The 15075-nt window shown below is 36.4% G+C and overlaps 1 long non-coding RNA gene and 1 pseudogene across 1 annotated transcript in view; both read right to left on the reverse strand.

Annotated features, from left to right (window-relative positions):
- LOC145739872 (uncharacterized) overlaps positions 1–15075 on the reverse strand; it is a 175970-nt gene that overhangs the window by 107247 nt on the left and 53648 nt on the right. The window lies entirely within an intron of this gene.
- LOC145739857 (glutaminase kidney isoform, mitochondrial-like) lies at positions 13996–14991 on the reverse strand (annotated as a pseudogene).

Here is a 15075-nt window from a genome sequence, read left to right on the forward strand (position 1 = left end):
ATGTGACTACTGTCTTTTTAAAAGGGGAGAGACAGAGAGACCCATGTTATGACGAAATAGTGAAATTAACAAAGTTAAATAGGTGAACAAAGCTCATTATGGAGAAAAAATAACTATAGCACATTAAATCAAAAAATTAATTAAAATTAAACATAAACTTAAACTAGACCCATTTAGGGCTGGGTGAGACCCTAGGGGGGAAAAAAGAGCTTAACACTTGTGCACCATCCACAGAAGAGGCGATGAAACAGGAACAGGTTGTTTCATATAGTCTTGTGGAGAAGACTGTTTGTCATTTCCTTCCTTTCGTACTCCTGCGACTCCACTGAAAGAATATGGACTACTACTTCTTTCTACACCAATAATGTTTCAATTAAACCACATCTGCCACGAATTTCACTCGTCACTATTTGACATCAATCCGTGTAATTTTCATCTTATATTTCAAAATAACTTGCAGCTAACAATAATCTGCAATTTTAACACACTTGTTATGTTGGTAAAGGAAGCCTTCAGGAGGAACAATGATTTTCATGACTGTCATGATTTGAACTTGAGAAGAGTGACATTAATTTTACATTCAAAATACATTTTTGGACGATTAGGTTTTGGACAATTTATATAATCTAAAATAGTATTTTTCACCTCTTTCCTAGTTATATTGTCAACTAGTTCACTAATTTTTAAAATAGGGTCATTATCATTAGGACTGTTCACATCAACCAGCATTCAACTTTAAATTTCATTTGAAATGTCATTTGATTTTTCTTTTTCTCTAATTTGTAATTCCTGGCCAAATAAAATTTCAAAATTTTCTGACTGAATAAAGTCACGCTCCAACAAAGACAAATAATTCATAGTATTATTAGGTACTACATGAAAAGTAAATGGTATTTGCTCATTCTCAACTCTAATACTGGTATCAAAAAGACCTAAAATTTCAAGCCTGGACCCATTAATGCCCTGAAATAAATTGCCATCTACGCCTCCTAAAACTGAACCATATGGTAAAACATTCATCTTAATGAAAGATATGGGAGTATACAAACAAGCATTAATAGAAACATACAAATTTTCTGTGTTACCTGTACTAACTGCTAACTTAATTGGTACCATAAAAGCTGGCTTAATTCCTTCTTCTTCGCAAAATTGTAGTGGCATCATTGGAAACATTTCTCCCATTTGGTCCTCTGGACTCCTGCGCGGACTTAACAGGACAGTGGTTCATCTGATGCTCCACTGAACCACATGATTAACATGATCCTCTTTGACGTCGAGGCTTTGTGAAGTCTGATATATAATGCACAAATAAATTACAGTTATAACAACGTACTGGAGGAGACACATGTTGATGTTGTTCCCTGTGGTGCACTGCTCAAGATGACTTTTTCTCAACTGTATGTGAACTTGATTTTTGTCCTGCAACCTTTAATTTTCTGGACTCAGCAACTCTTTCATAATCAGTTATGTCATGTTAAAAGCGATCTTCATCAAAATGTGTTTTGGACAATAAAAAGTTACTCAAATCCTTGGATAAAAGCCCAATAATGACCTGCTTATTCACTTCCTTAAAAGACAATCCCAGCTCCATACACATTGAAACTTTTTCATAAAAATAAAAGGACAATGACTCCTTGGAATGTTGGACTCTTTCACACATTTTTTTTTCACAAATCGGTTTTAATGGTTTCAAAAATAAATGATTTATGAAAAGCCTCCTTGAAAGAATGCCAATCAGTAATGCCTCTGGATGCAAACCAGTGCTTGGCTGCTCCATCTAAGTGAGTTCGTGCTGTTTGAAAGGTTATTACATCTGGCCACTGATGTAATGTAGCAGTAGTCTGTATTTGCCTCAACCAAATTGATGCACTTCTAGGTCCCTGTTCACCATTATAAAGGTCAATAGATTTAGATAAATCTGGCATAACATTAAAAGAGGGAATTGTATTCTCATTTTTAGGGATTTGTGTAGGTCCCTGATGATGATTTATTCTTAACATTTCCAGCATTTGAGCATTTTGTTGCTCTAAACTATTTAAGGACTTAATACGATCTGACTGACCTTCATGACCTTCAGTCTCTCGCTGACAACTCCTAGCAGTTCTTACGACTTTTTCTGTTTCTGAGGAACTGCCATGCTCTTGTGTAATAATTTTGAGTTACTACCCACATAATGCGAAGAAAATACAAATAAATCGTGATAAAAATACTTTTTTATGCGTTTATAACCTCATTCAATGTCTCTACTCAACTTATTTACTTTGTAGCAAAATTCTTTAAGAAAACACTGCTTTTGCTTGTAAATATTTAATGAGGATGACCGAATCAACTATTTCGAGCCTCTTCATAACTACCAAACGATTTAAAGTAATGAAAATAGTGGACAATAAAGCCACTCCTTTGAAGATAAGTTTTCTACTGTACAGGGACAACAACAAAGGGGCCAAATACTTCCTTCAAAAGTGGTATAATTTAGCTTCAATGTGCTTAACTTCATGGACTATCATCAACGAGGGTCTTTATCAGTGTTGCAACTAAAACTTAAAATGATTCAGTGTTGATATCTGACTTAAATCTCAAAATTTGATGTGACTGTGAAATGTGAATAATCTTAAACTGGCTATAAAACCTCTGAGAAATCCCTTCTGGGAACAGAATATGGACTTACACAGTCAAATTATCAGTCAGGTGACAAAAGTTTTTGTATATGGGTAGGTATTGTCAAAAAAAACAACTTTTCAATTGAGCTATCTACATGAGCTGTTCTATTTTAGGTTTAAGTATTAACATTATAATTATGTTCTTTTTTCCACACACTCAATTGTTCCAAATAAAACTTTGTACACTGAACATTTGTATTAATTATTTATTCACAGTTCAAGGTACATGTTGCAAAAGCAACCAACAAAACCTTCAGTTAATTTATTATTTGGCAAATTGGCCTAACGCAAACCAAACGATTTCCAGTCGATAAGATGGGCCCGGAGAGTAGCGAGGAGAGGGGCAGCCGCGTCGTACCGGTAACAGACTGGCGCGAACCGTTTTCGTGATTCTAGAACAGGGTTGCCATTCGTAGCGACTTGTCGCTAAAATAGCGACTTTTTAATTGTCTGAAATCGTAGCGGCGATTTACGAAAAAGTGGTGATATGTAGCGACTTTTTGATTTAAGTAAAATAATCATAAAATATCAATAATATTGCTGATAAAATGTCATCGTAACGTAATATAATAAAAGGTTGGTCGAACGTATATGAGCAGCAGTGATGCTTCCTCCCATTTCTTACATTTCTATTATGAACAAACTGACGTTGACGTACACGTACGACGTACGGTGACTTGTGTCTCTGTCAAGTGTCAATTGTCCGCTAAACGTCAACATATTTTAACAAGAACTTAACCATACTTCATACCAATGAATAAAAAAAATATAGCAGGAAGGAGCAATAGCAAACAAAGGGGGTGACAGAAACAAGGGGGAGAGGGGGAGTAATATGGCGGCCGTCAACTTTCGGTTGGCACTATAAAACACTATTATTATTGTCCACTGTACAACTTAATTTAAATTTGCAAAACTCAACTGTTAAAGAACCACAAACAAACAAAACAAATTAACACTAAATACAAACAACAAATTTTTGCGGGTTTGAAACTCCAAACTGACAATGACTTTGCGTCAATTCAACTGCGCAGTAGGCGAATGCGCAATCAACTTCCGTCCCCCTCGCTTAATGCACAAACGGGTTATAATTTGTATTATTGTTACCTCCTGATACTTGTTCTTTTTCCTCATTGCTTCATACTTTCCCGCGTTCCCCGGGTTCCCCCAACTAAATCCAAATGTAAATAAGAATAAGTAAATGCAAATACGCAGGCGTGATTCTGTGATTGTCTTCAACTTCGGTCATTTTTGAATTTGGATATCAAAAAATTGTGCGATGAGCGATATCTCAAAGTATTTCTTGCCATCAACATCGAAGACTTGTGAAGCAGGTAGGAGACCTAATATTTTCTATTATGAACAGGTTATGAAAAAAATATTTGTTTTTGACAGCAGCAATTTGACAATTGACGTAGCGACAAAGTAGCGACTTTTCACAACATGTAATAGCGACATCACTTCAAACTGTTCTGGCAACCCTGTTCTAGAACATTCAGTCTCGAGTAGCACGTCAGCAAGAACGCAAGAATTACCGCCGCTCCAGGTCAATAAAACTACGTAGCTTTTTTCAGTTTCTTTTTAATAAAGGCCGCACCAGGCATAATTACCGATAATTACCGATCCAGGCAAATGTGTTAAAAATCTGACTAAGATCTGTGCATTTCTTTAGTACAGATTGGTCTTAAAGTTACCTGTATACCTAATAAAATTTATACCTGTAAACGCGACAGTAAAAAAGGTGTAAAGTGACCTAGGAAAACTGATCTACAAAGTGAAGTGCCAGCTGTATCTGCAACCTGTAACAGTAAGTTGTTTACAGAACGAATAAGTGATTGTGTGCGTCAGCGTCATTCAAAACAAATAACAAGTGTTTAACACTGATTTTCGTTGTAACCGAAGCCATTATTTTAACGTTGTTTTTAATGGTAACAAGTGTGTAGCTACCATTTAGAAAAATTGAAATAGGTTACACGACGTAACCAAAAGAAAGTGTTTTTCTTTTTACCTGTTTATATATAGTTTTAAAGCTGATTTGAAAACTAACGTAAATAAAATCGACTGTCTTTGTTACTGTAACAGTCAACCAAAAAATAGACAAACCTTGTCAAAATTTGTCAACAGTATGAATGTTGTTGTATGAATGGTTAGTATTTAAGTTTACTTCAATAAAAATTGAGTGTTTACATTCAGCAGAGTGTCATTTCGCCACAAGAAGCAGCCAGCCCCTTTATTTCAGTTCGCTATCGATTTTGTACGTGACTGTACACAAATATAAATAAAAATAACAAAGTAACGCACTTGTAGTTGTACGAACTAGTAGTCGGCAATATACAAAATGGTCCTTCGAGCCGGATAGGCAAAAGGTGCTTCTTGTGAGGAAAAATTCTGTTCTATTACATTTTTTGTGTTCGTTTTCGACTATTTGTGTTTTATCGCGCATTTATATATCTGCAATTAAAAAATGGATTTATTGAAAAAACAATTAACTACTCTTAAACGTCAAGTAACGAAAATTGATAATTGGTTTCAAACCAATAAAAATAATGATGATTCTTATGCCTTTCAATTGAAACGAGAACTTTTACAAGGGTATTATGAAAAATTTACTGTACTGTTAGAAAATTTAGACACAATTGAAGAAGATGTTTCGAGTGATTCTTTTCAAAAGGATTGCGATGAGTTAGAAAATAAGTACTGCAATGTTTTAATAGGTTTAAGACGTCGAATCGACGAACTAAAAATAGTTGTTGTGCCCACTCATGTAAAAGACCAATCTGAGCCCACAAACCCAACAGTTTTTAACACAAAATTGCCAGAAATATCAATTAACACTTTTACAGGGGAAATCAGCGACTGGAACTCATTTTATGAACTGTATGAAAATTTGATTTTAAAAAATAATAGTTTATCCGATGTTCAAAAATTTATCTATCTTAAGTCTTACCTTCAAGGCGAACCTCTTAACTTAATTAGCTCTCTGCAACTTACTGCTGGTAATTTTCAAATTGCTTTAAATACTCTAAAGGATAGGTATGAAAATCAATTTCGAATTGTTAATGCACATATCAAAAAATTACTAGATGTATCTGTTCTAAACAAAACCTCACCTTCTGAGATTAGGCAATTTATCATACAATCCAAACAAAGTATTCAATCCTTAACAAATTTAGGCGTTCCGAAAGAGGAATGGGCAGATCTTATTCTTATCCATATTTACATCCAAAAATTAGACTACAATACTAACAAGTCATTCGAAAGTGAAAGAGATCCGAAAAAAAGGCCAGTGCTTGAGGATTTTTTTGGGTTCTTAGATAGACGTTGTTCTGTAATGGAGACTGTTTCTGAGAACTTCCCTCCTACTAATAGTAATAATAACAGAAGTACACCCTCTCCTCGTCCCTCGTCAAAAGGCACAACTTATCATACAAATCTTCAGACTTCATCAAATTCAAAAAATAATTCAATTATTTGCTCTTACTGTTCTGTTAATAATCACCGAATTTCTCAGTGCAATAAATTTAAAATAATTTCTCCCCAGCAGAGATTTGACTTCGTAAAGCAAAAACGATTGTGTCGAAATTGTCTTTCATGTAACCATGGCTTCGATTCTTGCATGTCTTTAAAAACATGTTTATTATGTAATAAAAGACATCACACGCTTTTACATAATCCTAATTTTCAGTCGGGATTACAACGATCAAACAATTTTCAAGGACAAAATCGGCCTTCAATATCTCAAAATGTAAATACGTTTATTCCTTCTACACCAACTGCTCCTCCACTCTCCAATGAGAATCAAATACATCAGGAAACATCTTCCAATTCTATTACAACTTGTTCTTCTGTTATGAGACATTCTTCAGAGACACTTTTAGCTACGGCTTTGGTAAATCTTTATTCAAGCTCTGGTGAAAAACATACTGCAAGAGCACTACTGGACAGTGGAAGTCAAACTTCTTTTATTAGTGAACAATTACTTCAAAAATTGAATTGTCGATGGTACAAAAGAAATTTCCAAATAAATACCATAGCTCAGCAGGTGACTCATTCTCATAAAATGACGGACTTAAATTTCTATTCCATATTTGAAGAAAAAAGAAAGTTCTCTGTATCTTGCATAGTCCTAGAACATATTACGAGCAATCTTCCCAGGTTCAAACTAGATGTAAGTTTGCTAAAATTGCCTGATAACATCCAGCTAGCTGACCCTCATTTTTATGAATCTCAACCAGTAAATATGCTCCTCGGAATGGACATATATAGCGAGTTGATGTGTGGCGGTTTTAAAAGGTTAGGTGTAAACCTACCTGTTCTTGTTGAAACTCATCTCGGTTGGACGATTTCAGGAAACATGCCTTCTCAACTCAATTCGTTTCATTTGCTTTCTAAACCAAATCCAAATGAGTGTCAGTCACCCTTTTCGTTTCTTGTAAGAACACCTGAGGAAAGGGCTGATAAACTTATTGAGAGATTTTGGACTGTCGAAGATATCACTTCTTCTGAACCAGTTGCATCTCAAGATGAAATGTTGGCGGAAAAAATATTCCAAGACACGACATTGCGACTATGTGACGGTAAATTTCAAGTAAGTCTACCTTTAAAAGGTCCGGAAGAGCGTACCAAGTTAGGAGAATCCTTTGCCCGAGCATCTAAAAGATTTTACACGCTGGAAAATAAGCTAAAAAAGAACCCTAGACTTTATGACGAATACAAAAAATTCATAGACGAGTATATCGAACTGGGACATGCTAAAGAAATAACACTACAGATTAAAGATCAAAACGGAAACCTGAAATATTATTTACCTCACCACTGTGTGATACGAGAGGACGCTAAAACTACCAAACTCCGTGTGGTATTTGATGCCTCCTTGAAAACTGACACCAACTTTTCCCTAAACGACATTATGTTTAAAGGCCCGACAGTTCAACCAGAACTATTTGACATATTATGCCGTTTCAGAACATTCCAATTTGTGTTTTCTGCTGACATCGAGAAGATGTTCAGACAAATTGTAGTCAATCCGGAACATAGAACACTACAAAATATTTTGTGGCGTGACAGCCCTGTAGAATCACTGAAATGCCTGGAGTTGCAGACCGTCACTTATGGTACCAACAGTGCACCATACCTAAGTACGCGTTGTTTAATTGAGTTGGCAAATACGGAAGAAACAACATACCCACTCGCTTCTATAGCCTTGAAAAATCAATGCTATGTTGATGATATCTTGCATGGATGCGAGTCAGAAGCTGACTTGTTGAAAGCACACCAACAGTTGACAGACCTGTTAAAATCAGCAGGCATGAGCCTACATAAATGGTGTTCCAACTCGACAGGCTTTTTAAATTCTATTTCCTCAGATAATCACAGCTCCAAATACGTTATAAGAGAAGCAAACCACACTAACAAAGTATTAGGCCTCATTTGGAATCCAAGCGATGATGACCTGATGATTACATTCCCTAAAAGTAAAGAAACATTAAGGCAACAAACCAAAAGACAAGTTCTTTCCACAATAGCACAAATTTTTGACCCAATGGGCTTAATAAGTCCTTTTGTGGTAATCGCAAAAATTATCATGCAAAGAATCTGGCTTTATAAGTTGGATTGGGACGATCAACTTCCAGAAAGTCTTTTGTTAGAATGGAACGACTTTTCAAACTCACTAAAAGACCTTACAAAATTGATAATTCCTAGAAATTTGTTTTCTTGCTCCAAAGACAGCGTGATAAGTATAGAACTACATGCATTCTCCGATGCAAGCATGAAATGCTACGGCTCTTGTATCTACTTGCGCGTGTGTTACAATAATAATATAGTATCCTGTTGCCTGATAGCTGCCAAAAATAGAATAGCACCGCTAAAACAAATGTCGTTGCGTCGACTAGAATTACAAGGAGCTCTCTTGATGGCTAATCTGACCTCCAAGGTTCGTTCAATATTCAGTAATTCTTTTTCTATAAACGCCATTCATTTGTGGACCGACTCTGAGATTGTACTGGCATGGATTAAGGCGCAACCTTCTCGTTGGACAGTTTTTGTGGCCAATCGTGTCAGCGAAATACAATCAAAAACAGCTGACTGCCAGTGGCACCACATAAGATCAAAGGACAATCCCGCTGACATCTTATCTAGAGGGAGCAAGCCATCTGATTTAATTGAATCAGATCTGTGGTGGCATGGACCCGCTTTTTTACGCAAGGATATTGCTGCTACCATTGAAGAACAACATACCGTCATAGAAAACCCCCCGGAAGAGACAAAAACGGTTCTACATTTGCGATGCAAAGAAAATTATTTTTGTGACACTGTTTTCAGTAAATACTCTTCTTTCAATAAAGTACAGAGAATAATGGCATATTGTTTGAGATTCATTGCAAATCTAAAAAATCAAAGAACACTCGAGAAAAAAATTGGCTCACTGTCCTTAAAGGAACTTCAGCTTTCCGAAAAAATAATAGTCAAAATAATCCAACAAAGGCACTTTGTTCGAGAAATACAAGAACTGTCCAATCTTAAATCAATTACCAATAAATCTTTAAAAGTTTTAAAGCCGTTTCTGGATGAGTATGGTATGATACGGGTAGGGGGACGCCTACTACATGCAGACATCGCTTATGAGCATAAACATCCTCTCTTGGTACCATCTAAAACCTATATCGTGAGACTTCTTATAAAAAAAGAGCATTTAAGGTTGTTGCACGCAGGTGCACAGAATGTTCTAGCAAACCTCAGGTTAAAATACTGGCCAATCGACGGTTTACGTGAGGTAAAAGGAGTGTTAAGACAATGCATGACCTGTTTTAGGGTTAACCCAAGACCTGCTACACAGCTGATGGCTGATTTACCAAAGGAAAGGTTAACCGTTGCTAGGGCGTTTACCAACGTTGGAATCGACTTTGGAGGACCCTTTAAACTCAAGCCGTCAAACACTCGTTCCAGGGTTATTCTAAAGGGATACCTCGCAGTGTTCGTCTGTATGACGACAAAGGCAGTCCATTTGGAAGCGGTTTCTAGTCTAACAACCGAAGACTTTCTTCAAGCCTTGAAACGGTTTGTAAGTCGTAGAGGTCTTCCAGAAGTCATATTCACAGATAATGGGACAAACTTTCAAGGTGCCAACAACAAATTAAAAGAGCTATTTAAATTTTTGAAAGACGACAAAAATCAACAATACATCCAAAGCTACTTAAATAACCTACAAATAAATTGGAAATTCATACCGGCGAGAAGTCCGCATTGGGGAGGCATATGGGAAGCGGCTATAAAAAGCACAAAATACCACACTGTTCGGGTGATCGGTGAAACCTTACTTACCTACGAGCAATTTAGTACAGTTCTGGCTGAAATAGAAGCGATTTTAAATTCAAGGCCGCTTTGCCCTCTGACCAGTGACCCCACAGATTTGTCCTGCCTGACTCCTGGACATTTCTTGATAGGTGCGCCGCTAACAGCGCTGCCTGAAAAGGACTTATCCGGAATTCCAGAGAATCGTTTGAATCGGTGGGCAAGATGTATCCAGATACGACAGAACTTTTGGAAGAGATGGACTGTTGAATACATTAGCAATTTACAAAAACGATCCAAATGGTTGGACAAAGAAACCAATATTGAGGTTGGTGATCTGGTACTAGTGATGGATGAGTTGCAACCACCTCTTGTTTAGCCAATCGCACGTGTCACCGAGGTGTTTCCTGGATCAGATGGGAAGGTTAGATCAGTAAGGGTGCAGACAAAAAAGGGAATATTCACCCGTTCCATTGCCAAACTGTGTCCCCTCCCTGAACAGACTCAATAACAGTTGTGTGTTTGTTTCTTAAACTAGTCTTATTTTGTACTTCTTCTCACTTTTCTCCGTTTATTTAATTTATTTTTTTATTTTTTTTTTTTTTGAAGTATGATTACTTCAAGGGGGGAGTATGTTGCAAAAGCAACCAACAAAACCTTCAGTTAATTTATTATTTGGCAAATTGGCCTAACGCAAACCAAACGATTTCCAGTCGATAAGATGGGCCCGGAGAGTAGCGAGGAGAGGGGCAGCCGCGTCGTACCGGTAACAGACTGGCGCGAACCGTTTTCGTGATTCTAGAACATTCAGTCTCGAGTAGCACGTCAGCAAGAACGCAAGAATTACCGCCGCTCCAGGTCAATAAAACTACGTAGCTTTTTTCAGTTTCTTTTTAATAAAGGCCGCACCAGGCATAATTACCGATAATTACCGATCCAGGCAAATGTGTTAAAAATCTGACTAAGATCTGTGCATTTCTTTAGTACAGATTGGTCTTAAAGTTACCTGTATACCTAATAAAATTTATACCTGTAAACGCGACAGTAAAAAAGGTGTAAAGTGACCTAGGAAAACTGATCTACAAAGTGAAGTGCCAGCTGTATCTGCAACCTGTAACAGTAAGTTGTTTACAGAACGAATAAGTGATTGTGTGCGTCAGCGTCATTCAAAACAAATAACAAGTGTTTAACACTGATTTTCGTTGTAACCGAAGCCATTATTTTAACGTTGTTTTTAATGGTAACAAGTGTGTAGCTACCATTTAGAAAAATTGAAATAGGTTACACGACGTAACCAAAAGAAAGTGTTTTTCTTTTTACCTGTTTATATATAGTTTTAAAGCTGATTTGAAAACTAACGTAAATAAAATCGACTGTCTTTGTTACTGTAACAGTCAACCAAAAAATAGACAAACCTTGTCAAAATTTGTCAACAGTATGAATGTTGTTGTATGAATGGTTAGTATTTAAGTTTACTTCAATAAAAATTGAGTGTTTACATTCAGCAGAGTGTCATTTCGCCACAAGAAGCAGCCAGCCCCTTTATTTCAGTTCGCAATCGATTTTGTACGTGACTGTACACAAATATAAATAAAAATAACAAAATAACGCACTTGTAGTTGTACGAACTAGTAGTCGGCAATATACAGTACAGTATACATTTTCTTCGTTAAAAGCTTAGGTACAATAGGTGGCAAAGAAAAGTGTTCTTACCACATAAACACTGATTGTTCCACAGATTGAGTGTGAGTGGGTGAACCTTTCACCATACAAGCTATGCTAAAAACAACTTTGTCTTACTAACCTAATGTTTGTTTAGATAATAGTGGAGTTCCAAATTAGCAAAGGTAGGTGAAATGTAGTGATTGAAAGTCTCTAAAGAGAAACAACTTGCTTCTAATTCAATACACCATTTCACAGGACATACCTTTACTAATCAAATGTGAACTCGAGTTATACATTACTTGCAAATAAACTATTTTTGGTTAGTAGACATTTTACAAGTATCCTTGTAGGTGAATGATGTTCAAGTTAACTAATGGAGCTAATTAAATATCAGTACTTACCTTACCCTGTAGAGCTAGGAAAAAAACATTGATAATCAGTTATAAAAAATACATACAGTCAGTCATACAATATGAAACCACTTAAACACTATGGTGTGTTGATAACACTACAAAACAGAAGGATACAATAAAACTATCAGTCACATAGGTCACTATATTGCATCACTTTTGAGGGAAGTATGTACCCTCTTTTGTGGTCCTGTATAGTAAAGCAACTTGTCTTCAAATATCTGCAGGGGTTCCTGGTCCATTGTTTTTATCACCTTAAAATCGTTTGGTAGTGTTATGAAGAGGCTTGAGATAGGTGATTCGGTCGTCCTCATTAAATATTTGCAAGCAAAACTAGTGTTTTCTTAAAGAATTTCGCTACAAAGGAAACAAGTTGAGTAGAGACATTGAATGAGTGTTTAATATTAATATTAAAGCCAGAAAATTGGAATATCTCGGTCATATTATGCGTGGAGAGAGATACGGTATACTACGACTGATAATGGAGGGAAAGATCGCAGGAAAGAGATCGATAGGCAGAAGACGTATGTCCTGGCTAAGAAACCTCAGAGAATGGTTTGGATGCACATCCCTCCAACTCTTCAGAGCCGCGGCATCCAAAGTAAAAATAGCTGTAATGATAGCCAACCTCCATAAAGAGATGGCACCATAAGAAGAAGAAGATTGTTGAGACTGTGTCGTCTTAGCGATGCCAGTTCTATCATCTCTGAAGATGTCTTATGTTTGGTTGTTGGTTGAGATCTGGCAGTAGTTAGTGCCCGACGGCATTTACCGCTGCTGATGTCAGTGCACCTGTGAACATAGAATGTTTAGTTATGGATTTCCAGTGATGTTGTCGTAGCTCGGTTTCAATGTCTTCCTCCATTTCTTTTAGCTTTCGAAAATCATCTGAGGGATGAATAATGTTTTCTTCGTATTGGCTTTGAGGTGGTTGCTTTATTGACGTGGTCAAGTTTACCGCCACCTGCTTGATAAAACCTATTTAAGTTATAAACACAACTTACCAGATTTTTGGGTGGTGGCTACTGATAAAGTATTTTTATCACTATTTATTTTTATTTTCTTTGCATTATGTGGGTAGTAACTCAAAATTATTACTAAATAAACTTGTTTTGAATATTTGGATTAGAAAATGACGGACGACGATTTGTTATGATTTTGAAAGGTTGGTAGCACGGCCGGATATAAACTTTCCTTAACGACCGCTTGGCGCGAGATTTAAAATTTCCGAATTTTAGATCCGTTTTTCGTCTTAATGGTCAAATCTACGGTATTGAAAAAATTACGAGTTGAAAGCCGAAAATGTGCTCTACAACTTTTATCTAAAGCGTTTTTGCATTAAATGAACTGTACAGGCGCAAAAAAATCAAAACCGTTTTCCCATGTTGATCTCCTATGTCCAGGGTGTTCTTGGACACCTGGTATAAGACACACAATTAAATTTGTGACGTAATTTTAATTATAAATTGATTAAGAGTTTACCTTCTAAGGCCTGATAAATCTCAAGCGGCAGCCGCGGAGAAAAGCAAATTGACTACATTCAGACGTTTACTCCCAAACTTGTGTTTTCTGGAATCTACTTTATTAGAGGCGTGTCTTAGATTGTCGTATCGATGAAAGTTGATCTTTTTATTATTTCCTGAAGTTAAAAGCTGTTAGTAATGTTGGAGAAGTTTGTAAAATGAAAGTGGATTGATTTGCCTGCAGTCTGTTTCAATTAATATTAAAAGTACAAATGTCGTAACCCCTCCGGATATAGTGCCCTATTTAGGTCTTCTCAGTTATTAAGCATTACTAATTCTATTCTAAGAGAAAAACAAACCAAATCACCTTTCTAAAAATGTTTAGTACCTCATAAAATTGAACTCCTCTGCAACTGTTCCCAGACCAAAGACAAATTCCAATAACATTTGGAATGACAACTAACAGGGCTCCACTGACTCCAGATTTAGTTGGGACTTCAACATTTATCAAATGTTAACAAAACCATAGCAAGCATGTAACTTAAAAGCAAGTTGACCAGAATAATCATACATGTCACAACTATGCGTTAAAGGCAGCTCGTCTCTAACACTTTCTGGTTTCCACAAGATAATTCCTCGTAGAGTTATAGGAATCGACGTTTCCACTCAGAGGTCCCACCATCTCCACTCGACCGGCTGCGGAATTCGGTCGTCAACTTCAAATTTCCCTGAACACCGTTTCAAGGAACATGGTTTCTTAGTGACAAAAAATGGCACTCACGAAACTGAAAACCGAACTGGTTTAAAAACTTTCTCTTCTGAAAGTGGACAAATACCTCCATTTGCTAAGGTGGAATATCACTGAAAACTGTGATAGAAGAAGAATAGAAGAAGAGAAATTGATTAAAATATTTCAAATAGCTCTGACCTGAAAATAGAAGTCCAGGCACTCCTTCAATTTGCAGTTTTCTGGAAAACATTTGTGTTCCCTCATGTAAAATCCTAAAGCGTAATTTCGATCTCCACACTGGCGTTCTCAGATGAAAACATTTTCAGGGATTTAATAACGCAATCCCAAGTCTTCATTTTCTGATAAACGCTATTGGAAAAACAAATTATTCATAATAAACAGTTTAAGAAAAACGTAGAATTAAAAATTAATAAACAGGCTCTAAATAATAAAACTATACGGTACTACGGTAATAAGCGATTTTCTTTTGTTGCTGAATATTAATTTACTAGTACACTTACTTCATAGAAATTCATAGTAAAATCAAATTTCTATGAAAAACTCATTTCATGCGCCATTAAAGTTTTCCAAAGTGAACTCGGTTCCTGTTCAACATACCTGTGAACCACATCCGACCCTAACAAATCCAATGCTATACCGTACGTTAACGGTTTACTACATGATTAAATTGTAAATGGGATGACCACATTCCCTACAGAAAATCTTTGACCATCTATGGTGCATATGCTCACTCCCCAGTAATTGGAGCTCATTGTGTGTCGTTCACGTTGTAAGCACTTGTTGCACTTTTTGTTTTATTGTAAACGCGGTGTATCATTTTATTATGCAAATGTTGG

This window comes from Ips typographus, unplaced genomic scaffold (assembly GCF_016097725.1).
Source record: "Ips typographus isolate SLU unplaced genomic scaffold, UJ_Ityp_2.0 IpsContig73, whole genome shotgun sequence".
Lineage (NCBI taxonomy): Eukaryota > Metazoa > Arthropoda > Insecta > Coleoptera > Curculionidae > Ips > Ips typographus.